The sequence below is a fragment of the Leptopilina heterotoma genome, unplaced genomic scaffold, assembly GCF_015476425.1.
Source record: "Leptopilina heterotoma isolate Lh14 unplaced genomic scaffold, ASM1547642v1 Lhet_260, whole genome shotgun sequence".
NCBI lineage: Eukaryota > Metazoa > Arthropoda > Insecta > Hymenoptera > Figitidae > Leptopilina > Leptopilina heterotoma.
Window position 1 is genome coordinate 514139 of NW_025110970.1, and position 27543 is coordinate 541681.

General features: G+C 27.7%; 1 protein-coding gene across 7 annotated transcripts in view; it reads right to left on the bottom strand.

Moving 5' to 3' along the window:
- Positions 1-27543, bottom strand: part of LOC122503420 (RNA binding protein fox-1 homolog 2) — a 411323-nt gene that overhangs the window by 339584 nt on the left and 44196 nt on the right. The window lies entirely within an intron of this gene.

Sequence of the window (27543 nt, forward strand, 5' to 3'; positions counted from 1 at the left end):
ATGTCTACATAATTAGCAGTTGTTGCCAAAATAATATTCTCAAAATCTTGAATTTGAAGAGAAACTAACAGTTTAGCGTAAAGTCCTTTCACAGAAAAAAAACTAAACTCATTTTAGTACTACACTATTAAAATATTAAACAGTATTAAAATGAGTAACTTGAAGATAGTCCTCTATTACTCATTTTAATACTGAACTTAAAAAGAATTCGGTTTTTTCTGTGAAAGGACTGTAGACTTGCGAATAACTGCATTCCAGTTCTGCACAGACCCTCAGGGAACATCTTGATTAACAGGGTCCAGATGATAAACTGTTTCATTTCGGGATGATAATAATAGGCTATAAGTTCAAAGGGCATCGCAAGGTTTTGTTGAGTTGAGCAGGTAGCTTCTTGTAAGGACTTTCAATAGATAATCATTTCATATTTTATAAGCAGGAATAATCTTTTACCAAATTCACTCAAATATTGGGAAAGACCTAATATTATGATAGTAAAGTTTAGATCAAAAATACTGTAAAATTTTTTGGAAATTTTTCTAACCAAACAGTTAGAAATATTTCGAAAAACGCTGAGAAAATGATTTTTTGTCCTACCTGCACGAAAAGTATGTCATTTCGGGCACTTAAGGCGGGCGCAAAGTAACACATTACGCCCGGGAGTGGAGGGAGCGGGCGGAAAAGTATTTTGCGCCCGCTTGTATGACGTCAGCGGGCGGTAAAGTATTTTCCGCCCGCTTCCCCTACCTCCGAGCGGGCGGAAAATACTTTACCGCCCGCTTGTTAATTATTTGATTTTCTTCATTAAAATGCGACATTTTCGACTTTCTTTTTATGTTGACTATAAAACTGCAAACATTTTCAACTTGTTTTATTTTGTCTATAAAAATTTGCAATTTTTTTTTCTCTAAAAAAAATAATGAGATATTTGGTTTTGTTTCCATTTCGTTTATCAAAATTGTCAATTTTAAAAGTTCCTGTTTCAGTTTTGTTCAATTATTAATTTATTAAAGTTCTAAATAAATACTATGTTTCCAGAATACATTGTTTTTTATTTCTATTTTAAAACTTCTATCATTAGAGACTTCATTCGATATAATGTTTATATAGAGCTTAATTTTTAACTAATATGAGAGTTTAATCGTGCGTGCCCTCAATGCCATACTTTCCATGCAGTTAGGACAAAAAATTATGTTCGCATCATGGGCGCAAAGGTGATTACGACTTTGGCGAAATTTCGGGACCTCGGGGACACTTTCGCTCCCTCGGCTTCGCCTCGGGCGCGAAATTGTGTCCCCTCGGTCCCTTCATTTCGCCATCGTCGCAATCACCTATTTTGCGCCCTTGTTACGAAAATAACTATTTCTACACAAAGTTATAGACATTTTTCAACAAGTGTAGAATAAATTCGAAACTATTTCGAAATATTTCGAAAAGTGAGAAGGATTAAGTAAATTTTGCAAAATGTTAGAAACTTTTCTTACTGATTCAAAATTACTTCTTTACTAGTTATGAATATTGACTGTCAAAACGTTAAAAATATTTTTATATGTAGTCCAACGCAGTTTTCATTTTATAATAATTTTAGTTTAGATATTTAAAAATAATAATTATTTTACAAACAATTAAAATGAACACTTTTATTTATTATTGTAACTAAAACAATTTTTTCCCGCAAGCATAGTTATAAAATGTTTAAGGTATTTCATAGTTTCCAAAGGTTTGTCACATCTGGTTTGCCTTAGGTTGACCACCTCTAAGGGTTCCTTATTGTAAACGGGTCTACTTTATAAGTTCTTCGGTTCTAGTTTTTTTTCTTGCAGATTCATTTCGAAAGAAAGTTTGAAATAGAAAGAGGAAATGTTTGGAATTTTCAAATATTTTCTATAAAATTTTCTTTTAAAAGGTTTTCTAGCGTCAGTTGCTCTTTAGCATTTTTGTTAGAAAGACAATAAAATCGTACGTGACAAAATTATTTCAAAGTTAATATTTCGTTGTGAATTGAGTTTCTATGTGATAAAGAAATGATGTATTTTAATTAGGTCTGTGAAGTTGGCTCCGACATGTCAAAATTTTTTACTTTTCTAAGTAGTATTCGTTTGTCCAAGATAGGTCCACGTTTTTCCAACCATTAATTTTTTTGTCCACCAAAAAAAAGTTTCAAAAAAAAAAAAAAAATTCTAAAATTTTTTTTTTTTTAAATTTTGTTTCTAACTTAGTCTAGGAGGGTGGAATAAATTTTCTAATGGGTGGACAAACGAAATTACAACTTGGACAAACGTCAGAAATAATAAATTCAATATTCCCACCAATTGTTTAAACAATTTCAGTAGTTGACTTCTGACAAATGTACATTTTCTATTTTTTTTGTTTCTAACTTAGTCTAAGAGGGTGGAATAAATTTTCTAATGGGTGGACAAACGAACTTACAACTTGGACAAACGTCAGGAATAATAAAATCAACATTCCCACCAATTGTTTAAACAATTTCAATAGTTGACGTCTCACAAATGTACATTTTCAACTTTGTTTCTAAAATACAAAAGGTAAGCTTTTTGAATTTTTCAAATCCATTTATTTTCAATTCAATTTTACGTGAAATTTCGATTATTCGGAAATTCTCCAATTAAATATACATTAGAAGAAAATTAATTCAATAGAATTTTTAATTACCTAAATATATAAAAAATTCAGATTTTTTAAGATTTTATTTCAAAAGATTGACAAAATTTAATTATTTTTTTAAAAAATGCAATTAATAGTAACTTCTCCAAAATTCAATTATTAGGTATATAAAACTTGAACTAGAATAAATTAAGTTTTAAATCAATTTTTTTATTGGATTCAATTATTTAAATACAAGCATAAATAATTCATTGAATAATTGAATGTTTCTTAGAATTGAATTCTTATACATATTTTTATCAACAAATTATTATAAATAATTGGATTCTTTCACCGCATTTTAATGAAATTTTCAAAAATAAATACATTTTTCGAAGAATTGGATTCAAATTGTATTAAGAATAATTGAAATTCTTCAATGAATTTTATTATTTTTTAAAATAATTAAATTCTTGTGATGAATACTATTATTTATGAAAGTAATTGAATTCTGGAATGCATTTTATTAAAATTCCTGAAAATAATTAAATTTTTTTGAAGAATTTCGTTATTCATTTATAAAAATCATTAAAGTGTTGACGATTTTTTTAGATTTTTTAAAAATAATTGAATTTATTCCAAGAATTTGATTAATTTTGAAAATAATTAAATTCTTATGATAAATCAATTTGCTGTTTATGAAAATAATTGAATTTTACTATGAATTTTATAAAAATTCCTAAATATAATTGAATTTCGGCGAAGAATTTTGAAATTTATAAAGATAATTGAAACGTTAAATTTTTTTTTTTTAATTTTTGAAAATATTTAAATATCTCGAAAGAATTTTAATATTTACTAAAATAGTTAAATTATGTAAAAGAATTGGGTTAAAATTTTCAAAATTTAATTTAATTTCAACAGAATTATTGGAATTAAAATTTTAAAAAAATACTTCATTAAATGATTTATAAGTAATAAATTTATCGCAGTTTTTGAATTGAATTAAGTTATTTAAATAGAAAATAAATTATTGTCAGAAGTAGAAAAAATTTAAGGTTTTTTTAGAATTCATAATTTCATAGTTTTAAGTTTATACGGCAAACAAAAAATACACAAAAAATTAAAATATTCTTATCAATTCAAAACATTTAATTTTTTCCAGTACTTTTAGTAAAAATCCCTGACTTTTCCATGATTTCCCTGACTAATTCTATTTTCCCAGACTTTTCCCTGAATTCCGTGATTGCCTGAAATGTGGCAACCCTGAAGTAAAAATCTCGTTAGTCCACCTACTGGAAAATTAATTTAACTAGTGAAATTGTTTAAACAATTGGTGTAAATGTTGATTTTATTGTTTCTGACGTTTGTCCAAGTTGTAATTTCGTTTGTCCACCCATTAGAAAATTTATTCTACCCTCTTAGACTGATTTACAAACGAAAAAAGTCTAAAATGAACATTTATCAGAAGTCAACTATTGAAATTGTTTAAACAATTGGTGTAAATGTTGATTTTATTGTTTCTGACGTTTGTCCAAGTTGTAATTTCGTTTGTCCACCCATTAGAAAATTTATTCCACCCTCTCAGACTAAGTTAGAAACAAAAAAAGTTGAAAATGTACATTTGTCAGAAGTCAACTACTGAAATTGTTTAAACAATTGGTGGGAATATTGAATTTATTATTTTTGACGTTTGTCCACCCATTAGAAAATTTATTCCACCCTCCTAGACTAAGTTAGAAACAAAATTTAAAAAAAAAAAATTTTAGAATTTTTTTTTTTTTGAAACTTTTTTTTGGTGGACAAAAAAATTAATGGTTGGACAAACGTGAACCTATCTTGGACAAACGAATACTACTTAGAAAAGTAAAAAATTTTGACATGTCGGAGCCAACTTCACAGACCTATTTTAATTTATGTTATGGAAAAATTATTAAATTAATTTATTCAACAAAATTTTAAAAAATATATATGAAATAATTATAACTCAATTCTATATATAATAAATGTTTATTTATATAAATAAATCGTTTTATTTCTATTTTTCAGCCATTTATAATTTTTATTTGTTTATTAGAACAGCATATTAGTGAAACACCGGGAGAGATGGCCAATTGAAATGTTTTACAGAATTTAAAAAAAAATATCACTTATCATGGGTTATTCTTCAATCTTTTGTGACTGACAATAAATGAAAACAACATGAAATTGTTGAAAAATAATGAAAATGTAAGTGTAATACTTTTTCATTTTTTTTTTTTTGCATGGGTGTAAAACAATTTAAGAAGTTTAGATTTCTTATTGTTATATTGTTATTTTTTAACATAATTTTTAATTTTATGTTTTATTGAGCAGTACATAACCCACGCTTAAATATAAACCAAAAATAAAAGGAAAAATTATTGTATTTATTTAATATTTTGATGTTTACTTTTGTCATGCTTAAATTTTCTATAATGTAACATTTTTAAATTTTCCATTTTTTTATAATATCAGGACATATTTATTTTTTAAAAAGAAAGCTAAGATACTAGAGTTTCCTTTATTGTGAGAATGACAAAGTAAAACAACAAAGAGTGGAAAGTTATCCATAACGCCTCGATATTTCCTACCTTAAAAAGCAGATGTTTTGCTAAAGTTCTCTGTGTGTAAGCCATGCTCTTTATTTCTTGCAATTTAAAACTTTTGAGATTGAAAGTTATTTCCAAAATACCAAATTTGAAGCAGCAAAAGGTACTTACCTGAAACAAAGAAGTAGATTGATTAGTGAATGTGAAAGAAAATCTTATAATTTATATACAAAAATATATTTTGGTACACCAGAAACTAGTAAAATTTTAAAGATTCAGAATAAAAAGTAGAAACTTTAATTCTTAACTATAAATTTTGTATAATTCCTTACTCAGTATATTTCAATAAAGTCAAGGAAAAATGTTAGAATTGTACAATAAATAATTTTCAAAATATTATCACATCTATAAAGTAATAGAGGATGTATTATTATACATTACCAAGGTTCAGTGATGAAGGAATGTGAAACACTTAATAAAAACCGAATATATCTTCATTGATAACCTTTAATGAACTCATCATTATTATCATTACTGAATGATCACTATAAAAGAACTTAGTTTTTCTCAGACTTTAAATGCGATTTCCCTTTTGCTTAGTAACGTTATAATTCTTGTAATATGTGAGGAGCAAGTTTTCAAAAACTGATAAATCCATTTAAAAAAATTGACCTGTCTCTGTTACATTTAAGAAAAAAAGCTTGTTAACAACGAGTAATATATATAACAACGAGTAATATATGTAAAAAATTTAGGCGATTTTTGTAAAAAAGATGTTTCGACTTTCAAAGCTCGTGGTAAAATCTTACGCAAGAAGGGGGGGGGTCCGAGAAATCTTATGTATCCTTACTTGGGGGAGGAGGGGGGTCAAAATTGCTTAAAATCATCCTTACGTAATTAATGAATGGCCCCTAAGTCAGCGTAGGCAGAGGGTTAAATTAATAATACTGTCGTTTATTATTAGGGGAGGATGGGGCAAGGATAGTTAGTTGCTGTTATGCTTAGACGGTTTGCTCAAAAATCGCATAATTCATGATATGTTCGCGTCTTAACACCAAAAGATGATAGTAAAAATTGGAAGTCAATCTGTCACCATTTGCGAAGTTGGGAGTTTATTTTTGAAAAAAATCTGTTTTGCTAAAATGTCAACGTAATGTTTATCATATTGTTTTCTATATTCGAGTTTCAGAATATTTATTTACGTAAGTGTTTTCCGGAGTGGAATTTCCTGCTGAACACGAATATCGTATTTATTTTCAAATTAATTCACGTTGTTCCATAAAATTTAGAAAAAATGAAATATGGACTCATGGGGCAAGGATAGTTAGAGATAAAACGGCATGTTCTGATGTCGCAGTAGTGTCGATTCGATATGGGATTCGCAATTAAAACAGAGACATGTTTTAAGCTTTTTCTCTATTTAGAATAAAGGTTACTAGTGCAGATATAAGAGAAAAAAAAGTATTATACCGACAGAAGGTCATTATCGTGTAGATAAATTAGCGTTCCTCTAGAAATTTATTATCAATATCAGTTAAATCGCCCTTCTCGCGCTTCACAATCGATTTCCTGGGTTTTGGGTGTGTACACTTTGTTCCCGGCTTACCTAGAAATTCTGTTAACTTCTCCACAGTAAATATATTTTTGAATAGCCAAAATTGCAGTGTGTTTGAAATAAAGAAGAAAAACAAAAGAGATCGATTCAGAAGCAAGAGCATTTCACTTGATGATGAAAATACTAAACTTGTCCATTTTAAGAGTATGAAAAAAAATCCAATCATGTAGAAGTAATGCGGGATACGTGGGATGAAAGGCTGGTCCTCGGTCCCAGATGACTTAAAGAGAAGCTGCGACTATGCCGATCGATATCTGCAGCGTATTGCCTTCTTGCTTTGCCTGGAAACTGACGTGTGCGCGAGTTGACAATTCATCGACAATCCCCAATAAAAATAACGAACCTTTTATCACCTCTATTAACAGATAGTATCGTAAATTGTACACGGTATGTGTTGTCAATTGCGTTGTGATGATACATACGCAATGCGCTAACTCTTTATTGATTATTTTAAGAAAGAAATGCAAAAAACTGAAAGCCCAAAATTTGGGGGCTATTTTAAGTATTTCAAAAATCAAATAATTTTCAAAAACTTGTTAACATTTATATGATAATGTTAAAACTATTTTTTTTAAGCAGTCGTATAAAGAACAAGTCACTTTGTTTTGTCACTTTTTTACCAGAAAAAAGATACGAAAAGAAACATAAAAATGGCGTCACAGCGTCGTGTCAAGTTGGGTACGTTGACTTCATTCGGTATGTTTCGGATTCGAATCAACATTCGTGTATTTTTGTATAAACTGCGAAAGAAAGTAAAGCGACAATGTAGAACTTTCTTTCAATCCTTGCAAAATATACAAAAAATATTTTTTAGGTGGATTGGATATTTACACGGAGAAAAATGTAGTTTGAAAAAATGAAACTGAAGTTACGTTGATTCAACGAAAAACTTATAAAAAAAATTTTTTTCAGGATACAAATTTTTCTTGTCTACTTTTAAGCCAAGTAAACCCTTTAAACCCTAAAATAAAAAAAAACGTAGGGAAAGTAGTGTTTTTTAATTTTTTGTCGAATTTTTTTCAAAAATCACGCAATTTCAATAAAACTAATAATTCCTCGCATCGGTAGTCATTTTTTTCTTTTGATAATTGTTTAATTTAACATTAGACAATTTTTTAATCCTAACTTAATTTTTATTAATTATTTTAGTAGTAATAAAGATTTTAATATTAGTAGTTTATACACTGAAAAAAATACATGAGACATTTTCAACTACATCCCCTTAGTAGAGTAAAAAGTAATAAAACGAACTACTTTTTTAGTTAGTCTGGCTACAGAAAGTAGTAGATTCTACTACTTAAAGTAGTTCGATAGACTAATTTTGTAGTAGTTTTTACTTCTTCTAGGAGTTGAATTATTTTCCATGTAATTTATGTTATAGGTTTTTATAGAAGATTATCAACTGTGAAAAGTTGTAAATGCAACTACTTTAAGTAGTAAAATTAACTACAGTTATCAGTTGAACTGTGTCAGGAATGCCTTTAAGTATTAAGCAACTCATCGTAGCGGGCGAGCGTGGTTAGGTGGTTAGGTTATCGGTTTACGAATGTTAGGGTAGAGCGTTCAACTCCCGACGTTTAGAGATTTTTCTCCGTTAGGTATATAGACATTAAATAAATAAGGTATAGGTAAACAAAAGTGGGTAGGGGGAAATATAAAAAAATACAACTCGATAATATTTATAATAAATTATAAATAATTTTATTTTACCATTTTCAGTAGTTGTCTTTATTACTGAGTTATCTTAGTAACTTTAACTACATATCAGCAGTTAATTCTACTGCAAAACTGTCATTGGTTCCTATTTAACTAACAAAAGTAGTTAATGCAACTGTATTATCACTTCATTCAACTACATATCTGATAATTAATGTAAGTTCAAAATTATCTTTGGGGACTTATTGAACTAAGGAAAGTAGTTAAAAAGTAGTCAAATCTACTAAGAATTTTTTTCAGTGATATATTCCAAAAAATACAAACATAAACTATAATTTTTTGCTTCTATAACCCAATGGGAAATGCCAGTGTAGTGCCGATGTTCACCACTGGCTTAGTACTCAGACGATTGTTCGGCGTAGTCTAGCCGAGCCTCGACAATTAGTGCTGGCGCAGTACAGAATTTTTGTTTCGCCAAAGCTTGGACAAGCCACGGCGGCAAGTGCTGGCTGAGTATAGAAAAATTGTTCACAACGCTCTTTGCCAACATTGCTTTTTTGACATAAACTTGAAAAAAATTTAAAAAAAAGGTTATGAATGTTTATAAATATAAATTTATTGAAAAAATTAATATTTTACTTTTCAGTTGTTCATTTTTTATTTTTATTAAATTTAATAATTAATAATAATTTAACATAATTGTCTAATTTTGTAAATAATAAATTATTTAAACAAATTAAAATTAAAAACAAAATTTAAACTTTAATCTCAATAATAATTTGGTTCCTATTAAAATACTATTATACTTATTACTATGAATAAAAAATTATTTAAAAATTACGTAAAATGTTAAATGCAATAAGTAAAGTAATTTAATTTAATTATTAAAAATTTAGTTTAATTTATTTTATTTCAATTTATTATTTCTAACGTATCCCTATTTTTTTTCTCATCTTTGACTCAATAATTGTATGTCTGAATGATACTGAGATATTAATACTTTACTGTACACATGTGTCATTAGCATAGTAGTTAGAGCGTTAGTCTGTTAGTCCGTAGGTTCGATTCCCCTCGTCAGCAATTTTGTTTATTTTCATAGGTTTGCGATATTTCTAGATTCCAATCGTTAGGTACTAAAATATGAAAATCTAATGCACACTTACTGTAATTGTTTATTATTTAATTTTTAAATGTTATAAACAATTTTTTTCTACTTCATTTACTATATCCATTGTTAGTCTCCATCTTTAATATAATTTCTTTAAGAAGAGAAATATTTTATGAATAATAACTATTTATTAATATTATTTACCATTTTGTTGTTAAATTATTTATAATTATTAATTTACGACTAATTAATAACAATACGGCTTTTATTGCGGCAATATTCTCAGCCAGCACTGGTCCAGTGCTGCGCCAGCGCTGTCTGGCAGCACTGACAGACAGTACTTCGGCAGCGCCAGACGGCGTTATCATCCCAGTGCCATGCTAGTGCTGGCTCTCAGCCTTGCCGCCAGTGCTGACGCAGTACTACGCCAGTTGTAAATTTCCCATTGGGAAGGTACCTTTCTTCGGAGCGCATTACACTTACTTTAAAGTAAACGAAAAAATTAAGAGAAAAATTATAAGAATCCAAAAATTTAGTTTTTATTCAGAATTTTTCACAATTAAACGAGTATTTTAAATTTTTTATTAACATTTTATCAAACTGAAGTTACCTATGTTTATTCAATGACAATTTTTTATTTTGCTAATTGTTAATTTTAATGTTAGAAGCCTTTTAAAAAATTTCAAAAGATCCAAGTCGGGGAAATCAGTTATTTGGATTTTTTTACACGGATTTTCCAAAAATCCAACACTGAGAGAAAAGAAGGTACACTGCTGTTCATTTGGAGGTTGTGTATTGAAATTCAAATTTGGATCAACTGCGCACTCTAAACGGGCGTGTAACGCGCCCCTTTAAGGCCTTTCTCCAATAGGATCCAAAAACTCTGCGATTGTCTGCGAATGACTGCGTTGCGTTGATTTTAGCATGTGTTGCTATAGCAACCGACACAGACGCAGAGTTTTAGGAACATATTGGAGAAAGGCCTTTAGAGCGCGCTGCTGACTCTTGACATGGGACGCAGTGAGCTCGCATGGTCTCCATAACCTAGGTTATTTGACCATGCGGTCTCACTGCGTCCCACGAGTCAAGAGTCAGCAGCGCGCTCTAAAGGGGCGCGTTACACGCCCCTTTAGAGTGCGCAGTTGATCCAAATTTGAATTGCGATACACAACCTCCAAATGAACAGCAGTGTACCTTCTTTTCTCTCAGTGAAGTATTTTAACAAAATTATTATTTCCCCACCTCATAAGCAATTTTTTTTAATAATTATTTATTTTAATGTTAGAAGTAATTTAAAAAAATTTTAAGAGGATCAAAGCTGGGGAAATCAGTGATTTATAATTTTTTTTGTCGTGGATTTTCCAAATATTCCACGTTTCACAAGTTTTGAACGTTCAAATGAACGAAACACTTTTTATTAAAAATATTTTCATCAATTACTGATTGTAATGAAATTTAAAAACTTAAATATTGTATATGGAGAAACTTTATAATTAATTTTATTCATAGTGACACAAAATATTTTAATAAAAATTTAATTTGAAGATGAAAAAAATAAATTTTGTTCATTTGAACGTTCAGAACTTTAGGATCATAATATTCCGAAATTTCAACTAAATTAATATTTCCTCGCTTCGGAAGCAATTTTTTTCTTTTGATAATTGTTTATTTCTTAATACCCCGACATGGATACTCTTACAATTTTTTTAAAGGGCTTCTTACATTAAAAAGCAAATAGCAAAAGAAAAAAATTTTCATTGAATAAAAGTTGTCTAATGTCAACTTGAAAACTTGAAATTTTTACGATTTAAATCCAAAAATTGAATTTTTAGAATCAGACTTTATAAAATTTCCTGACAATTCCAGGTTTTCTAGGTTTTCCAGGTCTGTGGCAACCCTATGTTGTTTTAAAAAAGAAAAAATTACTAATTTTACAATAACAAATTAGCCGATTTTTTTTTAGAAAAAATCGGCTTTTTGGCTTCTATAAGGGCAACGAAAAATTGAAAAATAAAAAAAATAGAAAACCATCCAAGGTTACCTAAAGAAACATTTCCTTTAAAAAAAACATTTTGGTTTTTTTGTTTTAGATGATTCTGTTGCAACTTACAGCGCACACCGTAAAACAACTTTTTTTGGAGGCGCCTGAGGAGATTCACATTCACTCGCTCAATTCTTAATATTTTGCGATGAACATTTGGAAAAATATTGTTCAAATGTTGCAATGTTATATGAAAATTGATAAAATAAATTAACTCTTTCTGTATCGATAAAAAAATTCTTAAAAATGTGCATTTTTTTACCGAATAAACCTTACCCCCTTAAAAAACACGAGGGACATTAAATTATTCGCTATGCAGAGAATTTCCCATATAGGTACGTGTGTGGTCTGAGAATTTTTCACTCCCTCTTTATTTTCTACAAGTTTCCAATTTCTTCAAATAACAGAGGATCATCACACTGCACTGCTTCTCTTTACGTGTACTTTACTCTTTACGTGATTAGTAAAAAATTAGACAAGCGATTAAAATGCTTTTTATGTCTCAAAGAACATTTTTTATCGGCCTGAGTCAAAATCCATTTTACAGAACGAGATGAGGATATTGTAGAGGCCAACTTATTAAAAATGAATGGAATTTATAAACATACTCATAAGAGCAAGTGCCGTGCGGCACTTTATTAACCGCGGATAAATGACAGTTCGATCGTCGGCTCTCTCGTATGCAGTGTTTTTCATTTCATTGGTTGATAATGGATTGCAAATATATTAATAGGAATGACGATGTTAACGAAGCGGCTACGCGGGATCAGTGACCTCTTTATTTATAATCTTACCAAGAGATTTCTCGGCAACGACGTAAAAAGACTCATTCACCATTTAATTCAACCCTATTGGATTAAATGATTAATTTAATGACACGAATGAATTTTTTATATTCATTTTTACTGCATTTCATCATTAGGAACCTATTCATTCAGTAACATTTGTAACATCATTTTCTCCTTCTCTATAATAATGATTTGGTAAACATCCAAGTGACCAATTTTATTCATTAAGTTTACATAACAGGCCTGAAGTCTTTAATGGCAAATATTCTCCAATAAGCTTCGATCGATTTTATAAGTAAAATTCACCTATTTTCATTCAGTTCTAAAGTAATTATTATTAACCTATATATTATTTATGCACTGAAATTTATTTTCCGGCCTATTTAGTTTGCTTACAATTATAAGCAATCATTTCTCTGACTTTACTGACAAAAATTTTGTTTGTCTGAAATTTCCCTGACTTTAGTGCCATGTAGCCACCCTGATCGTAATTAGTACAGGAATGTCAGTACTGGCAAATCACTACTTAGCCAGCATTATATTATTACTGACGATAGACTAGATTTATTTTTATATAGAAACTTTTTGAAATTTCTTATGCACTAAAAAAAAGAAAAGAAGCCGATTTTGGGTCACTGTGACGGTGTTTACTTTTAAAAACTGTGCGATTCCATGGGAGATTTTAGTTTTTTCGGAGTAATTAAACCAATTGCAATGAAACTTAGGAATTTTAGTCTGCACATAAAAAGAAATATTTTCACCAAAAATTACGTCAAAATATTCAGTAGTTTTTGAGATGTCAAAATTTTGGGAAAATTTTGACATCGTTCTATCTTCTTTCCATCTTAACCAAATCACTTAATTCTTTTTGAAAAAAATTCAGCATAAAAAAACGAAAAAAAATTTTGTGTTATTTTTATACAAAATTTTGATAATCAAAAAAGTTATTAAATAATAATTGAATAACTTTTGAATATCTTGACGGAATTGAATGAAACAAACACTAAAATAATCTTACCTTCGATTTCTTTAAGATTCCGAAAAAAAACCTGGCAACGAGATTGTATTCATATAATATTTTTGTTCTCTTTTGAGCGTAAACATTAGAAGTTTTTAAAAAATTATAGTTCTTGTGATTTTTAATATTTTTAACTAATATTTTATATTTGTATTCTGACTGGAGGATTATACTCGGGGAGCATTGGAACGTATGACTAAAACCTACAACAATTGCTTAATATTTCATATTTTAATTTTCCAACTGGACATGTTATAAGTATTGCTATTCGGGATATTTCAGTATGATTTAAAAAAGGAAAAGCGGAACCGTTTCAAGCCACTACTGGTTTTTAGCGCAATAATATAAATATTTAATACTGGATCAGTACTGGCAAAATGTTCTCATCAATCTCATCCAATACTGGTCAGTACTTACAGCGCTATTTTACGTTGGTGAAGTTCACAACGTTTATAATCAACGATTTCATAAGAAAAATATTTTTTAAGCAAATTTTTATTAATTTTTGTATAGAAAATATTTTGGTTAGTATGTTGAATAATGATTTACAAAAGAAATATTTGTGAACAAAAAATTTTATTCTTTTTCGTAGGAAAATAATTTTTTTTTTCAATCGTTGATCATAAACGTTGCGAACTTCACCGACGTGCTATTTTTGTATGCTCCCTGAGCGAATTTATTTTATATTCGTAACAAAAACTAACGAAACGACAGAAGGCATGCGAAGTACGTTCAGAGTTGAGTCAAAACGCGTCAACTGTGAATAAAATTTTTTTATAGTTTTGGAAAAGTCAAAATTAATAACTCATTACTGTTTCGCTAGAAATTAATGGCAATTTTTTTGGTAGTCATTGAATATCCACTCTTTTAAATAAACTTAATTGTGAAAAAAAATTTTGAAAAATTTTTAATTTTTAATAACAATTTTATAAACAATTAGTGTTTTTTATGCTTTCTAGAGCAAGGATTTTAATGAAATTTATATGTAAGATACATTGAACCTACATCTTTATATTCCCGAAAAAAAAATTTGTATTTCCAATTACAACCGGAGATTTTGAATTTTTTGTTGCGCCGTGCGCCGTCTGCTTGTTTATCGTTTGCCGCGGTAAACAAGCAGACGGCGCACAAAAAATTCAAAATCTCCGGTTGTAATTGGAAATACAAATTTTTTTTCGGGAATATAAAGATGTAGGTTCAATGTATCTTACATATAAATTTCATTAAAATCCTTGCTCTAGAAAGCATAAAAAACACTAATTGTTTATAAAATTGTTATTAAGAATTAAAAATTTTTCAAAATTTTTTTTCACAACTAAGTTTATTTAAAAGAGTGGATATTCAATGACTACCAAAAAAATTGCCATTAATTTCTATCAAAACAGTAATGAGTTATTAATTTTTTTCTTAAATAATGCAAAAATTTTTTATTACAAAAAAAAGTATAAATATTTAAAATTTTGAAAAACGGTTAAAAGTGTTTTTTTGGTTTGCTGTGAACTACAGATTTTCAAAAATGTTTTGACTTTTCCAAAATTATAAAAAAAATTTATTCACGGTTGACGCGTTTTGACTCAGTTTTAATATTTTTTTAAGGCAAAAATTTCTCTAAATGCAAGCCGTAGAGTAACTCATTCTCTTGAAAGCAAAACCAACCTCGTTCATTCGGTGTCAAAATACGGTGACCTCGACTAAAATGAGAGGTACAATGAATAATGAATTGCTGGTGATTCCACCTTTTGTAAGGTCAGTCGACCGCTCAATTATATACTTTGACAAAGATACTTGCAGAGCGAGTAAAGCATTTAAAAAAGTAAACCAAACATTCAATTTCACTTAATTTCGATTCTGTTGTTCCGTACAAGATATTACACAAGACAGTACAAGATATTTTTTCAAAAACGCGACTATCTAAAGGTCGATTTTGACCTTTTATAGGAAACTAGAACTTTTTTAGAGGTTCCTGACGGTGGCATCGATACTCAGCATCGAAAACTAATTTTTCTTATTTTTAGTGATAAAATTTTTATTAATTTCACATCTTTCATTCCCCTAGGACTAGGAAGTAAAAAACATTTTAAGATTACTTTTTTAACCTTACACAGTTATGAAACTGAAGTTACCAACGTTGATTCAACGAAAAAATTTTTAAAAAAATTTTCTCTAGAAAGTTCAGATACAAATTTTTTTTCTTTATTTTTAACCCAAGTAAATCCTCCCAACCCTAAAATAAAAAAATGGTGGGGAAACAGAAGTTGATATTTTTTTCACGGATTTTCCAAAAATCACAAAATTTCAACTAAATTAATAATTCCTCACCCTGGTTTTGAGTTTTGGTTTTTTGTCACGGATTTTCCGAAAATCCGAGAATTTCAGGGTGTCTAGTATTGTTGTCAAATAAAATTCCAGGACAGGTAGGTAAACCTACAAGTACCACTTTCACAAAAAAATTTTTTTTTTATACCAGAATTAAGAACTAATTTAGTGCTAATTTAGTACCATATTTAAAAATTTAGAGCTGCTAAACTTTTTAAAAAAGCGTATGGTACTGCCAGCTTGACGTATAGCTACAAGTACCATACCCTAAAAAATAACAATTTTTAAAAAACTTTTCCACAGGAATTTAGAACTAATTTAGTGCTCTAACATAGCATTAAAAAGAATTTTCCAAAAACTACCCTTAATCTCAAAAACTACCTAACGAAAAAAAAATATTTTTTCAAAATTTTTTTCACAGAAATTTAGAACTAATTTAGTGCTCTCACATAGAATTAAAAGGATTATTTTATAAAAACTACCCTTAACCTCAAAAACTACCTAATAAAAATTAAGAAACAAATTTTAAAAAAAAATTTTTCGATAGAATTTTAAAGCTAATAAAGTTTTCAAACTTAGTACTGAAAGATGTTTTCCAAAAACTAATTTTAACCTGAGCTAATTTAGTGCTCAAACAATGCACAAGAAAAATTTTCCACAAAACTACCTTTTACCTCAAAAACTACAAGAAAACAAAGACATAATTATTTCTTAAAAATTTTTTCAGAGCAATTTAGAGATAATTTTGTGCTCAAGAATAGAAATTAAAAGTAATTCACAAAAACTACCTTTTACCTCAAAAACTATCTACAGGAATTTAAAAGGCACATATTTCCAAAATTCTATTCATAGGATTTTAGAACCAATTTAGTGCTCTAACATAGCATTAAAAAGAATTTTCCAAAAACTACCCTTAATCTCAAAACTACCTAACGAAAAAAAAATATTTTTTCAAAATTTTTTTCACAGAAATTTAGAACTAATTTAGTGCTCCCACATAGAATTAAAAGGAGTATTTTACAAAAACTACCCTTAACCTCAAAAACTACCTAGCAAACATAAAAATGTATATTTTTTCAAAACTTTTTTCAATTGAATTTAGAGCTAATTTAGTGCTCTAACAGAGCATTAAAAAGAATTTTCTAAAAAATACTCCTAACCTAAAAAAGTAGACAAAGGAAATAAAAAGGCATTTTTTAAAATTCTTTTTTCACAGGATTTTAGAACTAATTTAGTGCTAATTTAGTACCATATATAAAAATTTAGAGCTGTTAAACTTCTTAAGGGAACGTATGGTACTACATATGCTTGACGTATAGCTACAAGTACCATACCTTAAAAAATAACAATTTTTAAAAAACTTTTCCACAGGAATTTAGAACTAATTTAGTGCTAATTTAGTACCATATATAGAAAATTAGAACTGTTAAATTTTTTAAGAAAACGTATGGTACACTAAAAAGTAAGAATTTTTAAAAATCTTTTTCACAGGAATAGAGAATTAATTTAGTGCTTTAACATATCATTAAGAAGAATTTTCCAAAAAACTATCCTCAACCTCTTAAACTACCTAACACAAATAAAAAGGCATATTTTTCAAAAACTTTTTCCATAGGAAAAATATTTTTTGCAACACTAACCTGTAAAATTGAATTTTACACACTGAAAACAGTGTGTAAAGTGATTTTCAGTGCGTAAAATGATTACTTTACGCATTCTAGTGTCAGTAAATTTTTGTTTCGAAAATTCTCAATAATCAAATAAACGAAATATTATTTCAATATAAATATTTTTAAAAATTCTGAAGTGTAGTAAAAGTTATAAACGTTAGTTAAATATGTAGAAAAGCAAAAATTATTTTTTAATACAGAACATAATATTACACAATCTAAATATGAATTAGAAATTTCTATACTAAGTAGAAAAAAATGGAAACGTTTACTAATTCGAGACGCATGCTTATTCCCGAAATCTTTTTTGACCAAATAGTTATTTGATATAAAACTAGTTTACTTAAAATTCACATAATATGCACATTATTTGACATAAATTTCATTGCACACAAAAACCATTTAACATAAATATCATTTGTCATAGAATTCATTAAACAGAAATATTATGTTACATAAAACTCAGGTAACTTAATTCGCATTTGACATAAAAATTATGTAATACATAAATTTCTATTGACATAAAAATCATTTAACATATATTTCTTTTGACATAAAATTCATTTAACGTAAATTTTATTTGTTATAAAATTCATTTGACATCAATTTCATTTGGCATAAATGTCATTTAACGTAATTCTCATTTGACATAAATATCATTAGACATAAAATTAGCTTGACATAAATTTCATTTGACGTGAATATCATTTAACATAATTATTATTTAACGTAAAATTAAATTTATATAAATTTCATTTAGCATAAATTTCATTTAACATAATTCTCATTTGGCATAAAATTTACTTGACATAAATTTCATTTGGTATAAATCCCATTTAACATAATTTTCATTTGACATAAAGTTCATTTGACATAAAAGAAATTTAACACAATTCTCATTTGTCATAAAAGTCATTCAACAAAATTCTCATTTGACATAAAAATCATTTTACACAAATTACATTTTACATAACAATATCGGCGCGAATTTTAAAAGTAACCAATTATAAATTATCAACAACATTGTGATTCGCCAATTTTGAAATTCGCGCCTATATTTCCATGTCAAATGATCTGTATGTAAAATAAAATCTATGACGAATGAATTTTATGTCAAATGAGAATTATGTGTAATGAGTTATCCTTCAAATGAAATTGATATCAAGTGAACTTTATGTCAAATGAAAATTATGTTAAATGGGATTTATACCAAATGAAATTTATGTCAAGTAAATTTTATGCCAAATGAGAATTATGTTAAATGGAATTCATGGTAAATGAATAAATTATGTTAAATGATATTCACGTCAAATGAAATTTATGTCAAGCTAATTTTATGTCTAATGATATTTATGTCAAATGAGAATTACGTTAAATGACATTTATGCCAAATGAAATTGAAGTCAAATGAATTTTATAACAAATAAAATTTACGTTAAATGAATTTTATGTCAAAAGAAATTTATGTTAAATGATTTTTATGTCAATAGAAATTTATGTTACATAATTTTTATGTCAAATGGGAATTAAGTTATCTGAGTTTTATGTTACATAATATTTCTGTGTAATGAATTCTATGACAAATGATATTTATGTTAAATCGTTTTTGTGAACAATGAAATTTATGTCGAATAATGTGCATATTATGTGAATTTTAAGTTAAGTAGTTTTATATCAAATACATACTTGGTCAAAAAAGATTTCGGGAATAAGTATGCGTCTCACTAATTCAATAGAACAATTTGCTAATTTCTAGTATAAACCTACTCAATTAACACTAGAAACTTAGTAATTTTATAGAAGAAAACCAATTATACGTATGCAAAGAGTTACATTTAATTAGTAGGGGAGAGGTACGCGCGTTGAGACACTAAGATATTATAACCTGTGTAACTGATAATACCAAAAATTCTATTGGCATTTTGTCGTATCATTAATACCAAACTTTTTAATTAAAAAAAGCGCAATAACTCCTGTTTTTTTTGGTAGAACTAGAGCGAACCAATTTTTTAGTTAAAAAAAGTGTTTTTCAGAATTTCTGTTTAGTGTATTTACCATGTACTTTTTAGTGGCAGAAAAAATTGCGGATAACATTTACATATCAATTTTGGTTCTACTTTAAAGTTCCGACGAAAATTTAGACATACGTTAACATCTACAAATAATTTCAAAGCTTTAAAAAAATAACAGCAAGGTCTGCACGTTGAGACACACTGTGGTACGCAGGTTAAAACGCTCACGGTTTGAAAATAGTACTGTCATTAAAATTGATTTTGAATCCACAATTTTTAAGCGTTTTACATGTTCTTCACCTGTAAAAATCGCGAATATAAAAATTTCGATTAATTATTTTTGTGCAAAATAAAATTTTATTTTTTAATTATTTTTTTAAGTTAATTTTTAATGTTTTAATTTTTTTTCTTTGAGTTAAGACCATCAAAATAAGTAAATAAACAACAAACAATTAGAATCTGACGTGATTATTCATTTTGTTTCAATTTAAAATAAATTATTATGGGTGTCTCAACGTGCGTACCAATTTTTTTTTGGTCAAAAATAATATGTTTAAAAAATCAGCTATAAATTTTTCAATTTTGTCCAAAAAAAATAACTTTCTTTGGTAATGTTGTAGCCCTGGACAATACTTTTAAGAAAGCATTTCGAATTTTTCGCTAAATTTTGTTTTTTAAAAATTATAACTGAAAAACAGAACCCGTCTCAACGTGCGTACCTCTCCCCTAGGTATTTTACAATAAAGTTAGTAGACTCACACTAATACATGAGTTCTTTTAGACTAAAATGTAGTACAATTTTTATAGGTTTGAGATTAAATGCAGCTTTTTGGAAAAATCTATTAAATGCCATTCTAGAGCACTAAATTAGCTATAAATTCCTAAGAAATTTTTTTTAAAAATTTTGCCTTTTTATTTTCTGTAGGTAGGTAGTTTTTGAGGTTGATGATAGTTTTTGGAAAATTCTTCTTAATGCTATGTTAGAGCACTAAATTAATTCTCAATTCCGGTGAAAAAGATTTTTAAAAATTCTTACTTTTTAGTGTAAGGAACTATGAAACTGAAGTTACCAACTTTTGCTCGACGAAAAATATAATACGTAACAATTTCTATTTCCCCGCCTCAGATCCAATTTTTTTCACTTTTATTATAAATACTAATGTTAGAAGCCATTAGAAATTATTTTCAAGTGGAACCAGGTCGGGGAGGGCAACGATTTTGACTTTTTTTTGTCACAGATTTTTCGAAAATTCAGAAATTTCGAAGGCAATGATTTTGATTTTTGTCGCGGATTTTTCGGAAAATCCATAACAAAAGATCAAAATCGTTGCCCTCCCCGACCTGGTTCCACTTGAAAATAATTTCTAATGGCTTCTAATATTAGTATCTATAATAAATGTGGAAAAAAATTGAATCTGAGGCGGGGAAATTGTTACGTATTATATTTTTCGTCAAACAAACGTTGGTAACTTCAGTTTCATAAGGAACTTATAGCTATATACGTCAAGCCTGTAGTACCATACATTTTCTTAAGATGTTTAACAGCTCTAAATTTTTATATATGGTACTATAAATTAGCACTAAATTAGTTCTAAATTCCTGTGGAAAAGTTTTTTAAAAATTTATATTTTTTAGGGTATGGTACTTGTAGCTATATACGTCAAGCCTGTAGTACCATACATTTTCTTAAGATGTTTAACAGCTCTAAATTTTTATATATGGTACTAAATTAGCACTAAATTAGTTCTAAATTCCTGTGAAAAAGTTTTTTAAAATTTGTTATTTTTTAAGGTATGGTACTTGTAGCTATACGTCAAGCATATGTAGTACCATACGTTCCCTTAAGAAGTTTAACAGCTCTAAATTTTTATATATGGTACTAAATTAGCACTAAATTAGTTCTAAATTCCTGCGGAAAAGTTTTTTAAAAATTGTTATTTTTTAAGGTATGGTACTAGCTATACGTCAAGCATATGTAGTACCATACGTTTCCTTAAGAAGTTTAACAGCTCTAAATTTTTATATATGGTACTAAATTAGCACTAAATTAGTTCTAAATTCCTGTGAAAAAGTTTTTTAAAATTTGTTATTTTTTAAGGTATGGTACTTGTAGCTATACGTCAAGCATATGTAGTACCATACGTTCCCTTAAGAAGTTTAACAGCTCTAAATTTTTATATATGGTACTAAATTAGCACTAAATTAGTTCTAAAATCCTGTGAAAAAGTTTTTTAAAAATTCATATTTTTTAGGGTATGGTACTTGTAGCTATACGTCAAGCATATGTAGTACCATACGTTTCCTTAAGAAGTTTAACAGTTCTAAATTTTTATATATGGTAGTAAATTAGCACTTAATTAGTTCTAAATTGTTGTGAAAAAAGAATTTTAAAAAATGCCTTTTTATTTCCTTTGTCTACTTTTTTAGGTTAGGAGTATTTTTTAGAAAATTCTTTTTAATGCTCTGTTAGAGCACTAAATTAGCTCTAAATTCAATTGAAAAAAGTTTTGAAAAAATATACATTTTTATGTTTGCTAGGTAGTTTTTGAGGTTAAGGGTAGTTTTTGTAAAATACTCCTTTTAATTCTATGTGGGAGCACTAAATTAGTTCTAAATTTCTGTGAAAAAAATTTTGAAAAAATATTTTTTTTTCGTTAGGTAGTTTTGAGATTAAGGGTAGTTTTTGGAAAATTCTTTTTAATGCTATGTTAGAGCACTAAATTGGTTCTAAAATCCTATGAATAGAATTTTGGAAATATGTGCCTTTTAAATTCCTGTAGATAGTTTTTGAGGTAAAAGGTAGTTTTTGTGAATTACTTTTAATTTCTATTCTTGAGCACAAAATTATCTCTAAATTGCTCTGAAAAAATTTTTAAGAAATAATTATGTCTTTGTTTTCTTGTAGTTTTTGAGGTAAAAGGTAGTTTTGTGGAAAATTTTTCTTGTGCATTGTTTGAGCACTAAATTAGCTCAGGTTAAAATTAGTTTTTGGAAAACATCTTTCAGTACTAAGTTTGAAAACTTTATTAGCTTTAAAATTCTATCGAAAAATTTTTTTTTAAAATTTGTTTCTTAATTTTTATTAGGTAGTTTTTGAGGTTAAGGGTAGTTTTTATAAAATAATCCTTTTAATTCTATGTGAGAGCACTAAATTAGTTCTAAATTTCTGTGAAAAAAATTTTGAAAAAATATTTTTTTTTCGTTAGGTAGTTTTTGAGATTAAGGGTAGTTTTTGGAAAATTCTTTTTAATGCTATGTTAGAGCACTAAATTAGTTCTAAATTCCTGTGGAAAAGTTTTTTAAAAATTGTTATTTTTTAGGGTATGGTACTTGTAGCTATACGTCAAGCTGGCAGTACCATACGTTTTTTTAAAAAGTTTAGCAGCTCTAAATTTTTAAATATGGTACTAAATTAGCACTAAATTAGTTCTTAATTCTGGTATAAAAAAAAATTTTTTTGTGAAAGTGGTACTTGTAGGTTTACCTACCTTTCCAGGACTCTTCCAGGTTTTCCAGGTTAAAAATATATTTTTTTCTAGGTACTATTTTAAAAAATTTTAATATCAAAAATGCATTAAATACTTTAATGCTATTCTTGAGAAGAGAAAAATTTGTATCCACTTTATCAATTTTATTCACATTTCACACAACTAAGAGTATTATATATATCTGATTCAATAGCATTGATAAATTCTCTGAATTGGTAATAAAATAAAAATTTTAAGGTTAGGGGTGTTTGTTTACTAAGTTTATTTTTAATTTTGACAACATTATTAAGGGTTAATATAATATAATTTTTATCCCACATGCACAAAAACGGCGCTTTCTGATAGCAGCCGACAGGGAGGAAAGTCATTCATTTCTTTGACCGTATGAAAATGGCGGCCGTGTTCTCCCAAGGGCAAGAAAATTAGCTGTTCACATGCATTTTTCTTGCCCAAGGGAGAAATCTGCCGCCATTTTCATACAAATCGAACAAGTGAATGACTTTTACTCCCTGTCGTCTGCTATCTGAAATCGCCGCTTTTGTGCATTAGGAATAAAAAATATCGTAAGTAACACGAGAATAAAGGCAGCCAATTTCTTTACAATGATTTTTGTGACACGAGTGGAGGTCTCGGGGCGCCTACGGCGCCCTCGACCTCCACTCGTGTCACAAAAATCACCGTAAAGAAATGGCTGCCTTTCTCCTCTTGTTGCTTAATATACTATTTCCTTTTACACTCCAACCTTGCAATACAAATTTTTAATCAACTAATTATTTACAAAATTAAATTTTTTTTCGTGTTTTTAACTAAACATCTTCTATAAATCCATTATTTTTAATAATTTTTGAAAAAATTCTTTAAGAATTTATAAAAATCCATTTGTCCACAATTCAATTTTACAAACAGGGATCACAGTATCTATTATCATTAAAAAAGGTAAAAAGGTACAATTATTTTCGAAATTAGGTAACAAATAGGTAAAAATAAAATTACTGTAAAACATGAATAAACATATTGGGTAGTTGCACCAGTGAAGGAATTGACACCAGTAAAAGAACAAATTTATTATTTATCACGATATTTCCCAAATTTTATTAACTTTTAGCATTAGGGTCAGAATTCGTGAAATTTTCACAGAAAATAAAAAGTATTTTTTTTTAAATCAAAATGTTGAAAAAACAATATTCTATTTGGCCTTAAGCATGTGTCCACCAAAAAACAGAAAAAAAAATTATTTTTTATAAAAGTTATTCCAAAATTAATTTTTTTGCAACTTTTTAAACAAAATTTGATTTCTTCTAAATGAATGAACCGATTTAAAAGAACCAAGCGGGAATATAAAGGGGATAAAATATACTTTAGTTCAGAATTAGAAAATTTTTAAAAAGTTTATTTTTTAATAATTATTTAATAAATTTTTTATAAACAATTAATTTTTTTTTATGTTCTACGCCTTTTAAAAATTTGAAAAAATATTAACATACACTTAAAACTATAAGAAATCAAAATCCGTTGAGAAAATTTTAGTCATGTAAAGTTGGCAATACTTTTTTGGAAAATCAAAAATTTTACAAGAGTTCTGGGCACTTTGGCAATAGTTCTAGAGTTCTCTAACGATTACTTAAATAGTTCTGATGATTAACAATAAAAAAGCGACAATGAAAAATCATAGTGCAAACTTTGCACAGCACTATGATTTTTACAAAAAAGAGTTCTGACCTAATATTCTAAAAGAGAATAAAGAGTTCTAGAGTTCTCTACCAAAAAAACAAGAGTTCTGCAAAATTTCAAAAGTTATTAACAAATTAAAAAAAGATATAAAAATAATATTTTGCAAGTTCTGAATAGAGTTCTGGCATCGTTGCGAAGAGTTCTGTAAGTATGTCTAATGACATTTTGTTCTAAATCCAAAATCAAAAAAGTTACGGGACTTTGAAGTTTACTAAAATTTTCAAAATTTTAAAATTCAGAGTTCTCAGAATTTTGTACAGAGTTCAGGCATCGTCATAAAGAGTTCTATAAGTATTTCTAATGACATTTTGTTTTAAATCCAAAATCAAAAAAGTTACAGGACTTTGAAATTTTCATAAATTTTCAAAATTTTAAAATTCAGAGTTCTGAGAGTTCTCAAAAGAGTTCTGGCATCATCATAAAGAGTTCTATAAGTATTCCTAATGACATTTTGTTTTAAATCCAAAATCAAAAAAGTTTCGGGACTTTAAATGTCATTAGGAATACTTATAGAACTCTTTATTATGATGCCAGAACTCTAATCAGAACTCTGAATTTTTAAATTTTTTGAAAATTTTTAAGTTCTGTAATTTTTTGGATTTTAGATTTAAAACAAAATGTCATTAGAAATACTTCTAGAACTCTTCGCAATGATGCCAGAACTCTAATCAGAACACTCAGAACTCTGAATTTTAAAATTTTGAAATTTTTTGAAAATTTCAATGTCCTGTAACTATTTTGATTTTGGATTTAAAACAAAATGTCATTAGGAATACTTATAGAACTCTTTATGATGATGCCAGAACTCTTTTCAGAACTATCAGAACACTGAATTTTAAAATTTTGAAAATTTATGAAAACTTCAAAGTCCCGTAACTTTTTTGATTTTGGATTTAGAACAAAATGTCATTAAACATACTTACAGAACTCTTCGCAACGATGTCAGAACTCTATTCAGAACTTGCAAAATATTATTTTTATATCTTTTTTTAATTTGTTAATAACTTTTGAAATTTTGCAGAACTCTTGTTTTTTTGGTAGAGAACTCTAGAACTCTTTATTCTCTTTTAGAATATTAGGTCAGAACTCTTTTTTGCAAAAATCATAGTGCTGTGCAAAGTTAGCACTATGATTTTTCATTGTCGCTTTTTTTATTGTTAATCATCAGAACTATTTAAATAATCGTTAGAGAACTCTAGAACTATTGCCAAAGTGCCCAGAACTCTTGTAAAATTTTTGATTTTTCAAAAAAGTAGTGCCAACTTTACATGACTGAAAATTTTAGAGCGACAATTATTTTATAAGTTATAATGGAAATTATATTGGCGCGGTGTAGTGTATCAACGCTGAAATTAGTTTTTGATCATTTTTATCAATTTTTATGGTTATATAATTAAATAAAAATGTTAATTTGACAGTGTTTTGTTCATTTCGTAGTTAAAAATAATGTTTTTATTCTGAAAATCATCAAAATCCCATCTCCGTTCAATATAATTTCCATTATAACTTTTAAAATAATTGTCGCTCCAAAATTTTCTCAACAGATTTTACAGTTACTTTTTGCACTATAAAAATCGAAATGAGTTACACTTTGTAATACTAAAAAATATGATATTTTGTTGCAATATTTGGAAGAAAAGTCGAGAAAGTCGCAATTTTTAAAAATATAGGTCGGAAAAAGTATCAATTTTCTAAATTTCCCTGACTTAACTGACAAAAAGTTTGTTTTTCTGACATTTCCCTGACTATACTGACATGTGGCTACCCTGGATATGGTGTAAATGTACTGAAAATCAGTGATATAAGTATGTATTATTTTAAATGAATCTGAAGTTACCAACGTTGATTCAACGAAAAACTTAAAAAAATTTTCTCAGGATATAAATTTTTCTTGTATATTTTTAACCCAAGTAAACTCTCGAATCCTAAAATAAAAAAAACGTGGGAAAACAGTGATTTTTATTTTTTTTGGCAAATTTTTTCCAAAAATCACATTATTAATCACATTATTCTAATGTCGTGTGCCATTTAAAAAAAATTCCAAGTAGTTTCAAGTCGGGGAAAGCAGTGATTTTGATTTTTTTAATGAAATTCCAGGATTTTTGGAAAAAATTCGACAAAAAAAATAAATATCACTGCTTTCCCCGACTTGGAATCACTTGAAATGTTTTTAAAATAACGTCTAATGTTAAAATAAACAATTATCAAAAGAAAAAAATGACTACCGAGGCGAGAAATTATGAATTTAAATGAAATTTCGGAATTTTTGGAAAGTTCGTGACACAAAAAAATCCAAAATCACTGCTTTCCCCGACTTGGAATTACTTAAAAATTTTTTTAAATAACGTGTAATATTAACATAAACAATTATCAAAAGAAAAAAGTAACTACCGAGGCGAGGAATTATTAAATTACTTAAAATTTACGGATTTTCCAAAAATCCGTGACAAAAAAAAACCAAAATTACTGTTTTCCCCGATTTGGAAACGTATAAAATTTTTTTTAAATAGCGTCTAATATTAAAATAAACAATTATCAAAAGAAAAAAATGACTACCGAGGCGAGGAATTATGAATTTAATTAAAATTTCGTGATTTTTGGAAAAAATTCAAAAAATAGAATAAAAATCACTGTTTTTCCCACGTTTTTTTTATTTTAGGGTTTGGAGGGTTTACTTGGGTTAAAAATATACAAGGAAAATTTGTATTCTGAGAAAATTTTTTTTTAAGTTTTTCGTTGAATCAACGTCGGTAACTTCAGTTTCATTATTTTAATCGTTATGTTATGTACTTAATTTAAGTAAATTCAATTTAATTTTAAAATAGAATTTTACACAGTTAAATTTTAAAACATATTTTATTGTTTAGAACCTGCTCTATATTTGGTATTTTAAATGTCATGGGAAGGAAAGGTAATCGAAAAACTGCCT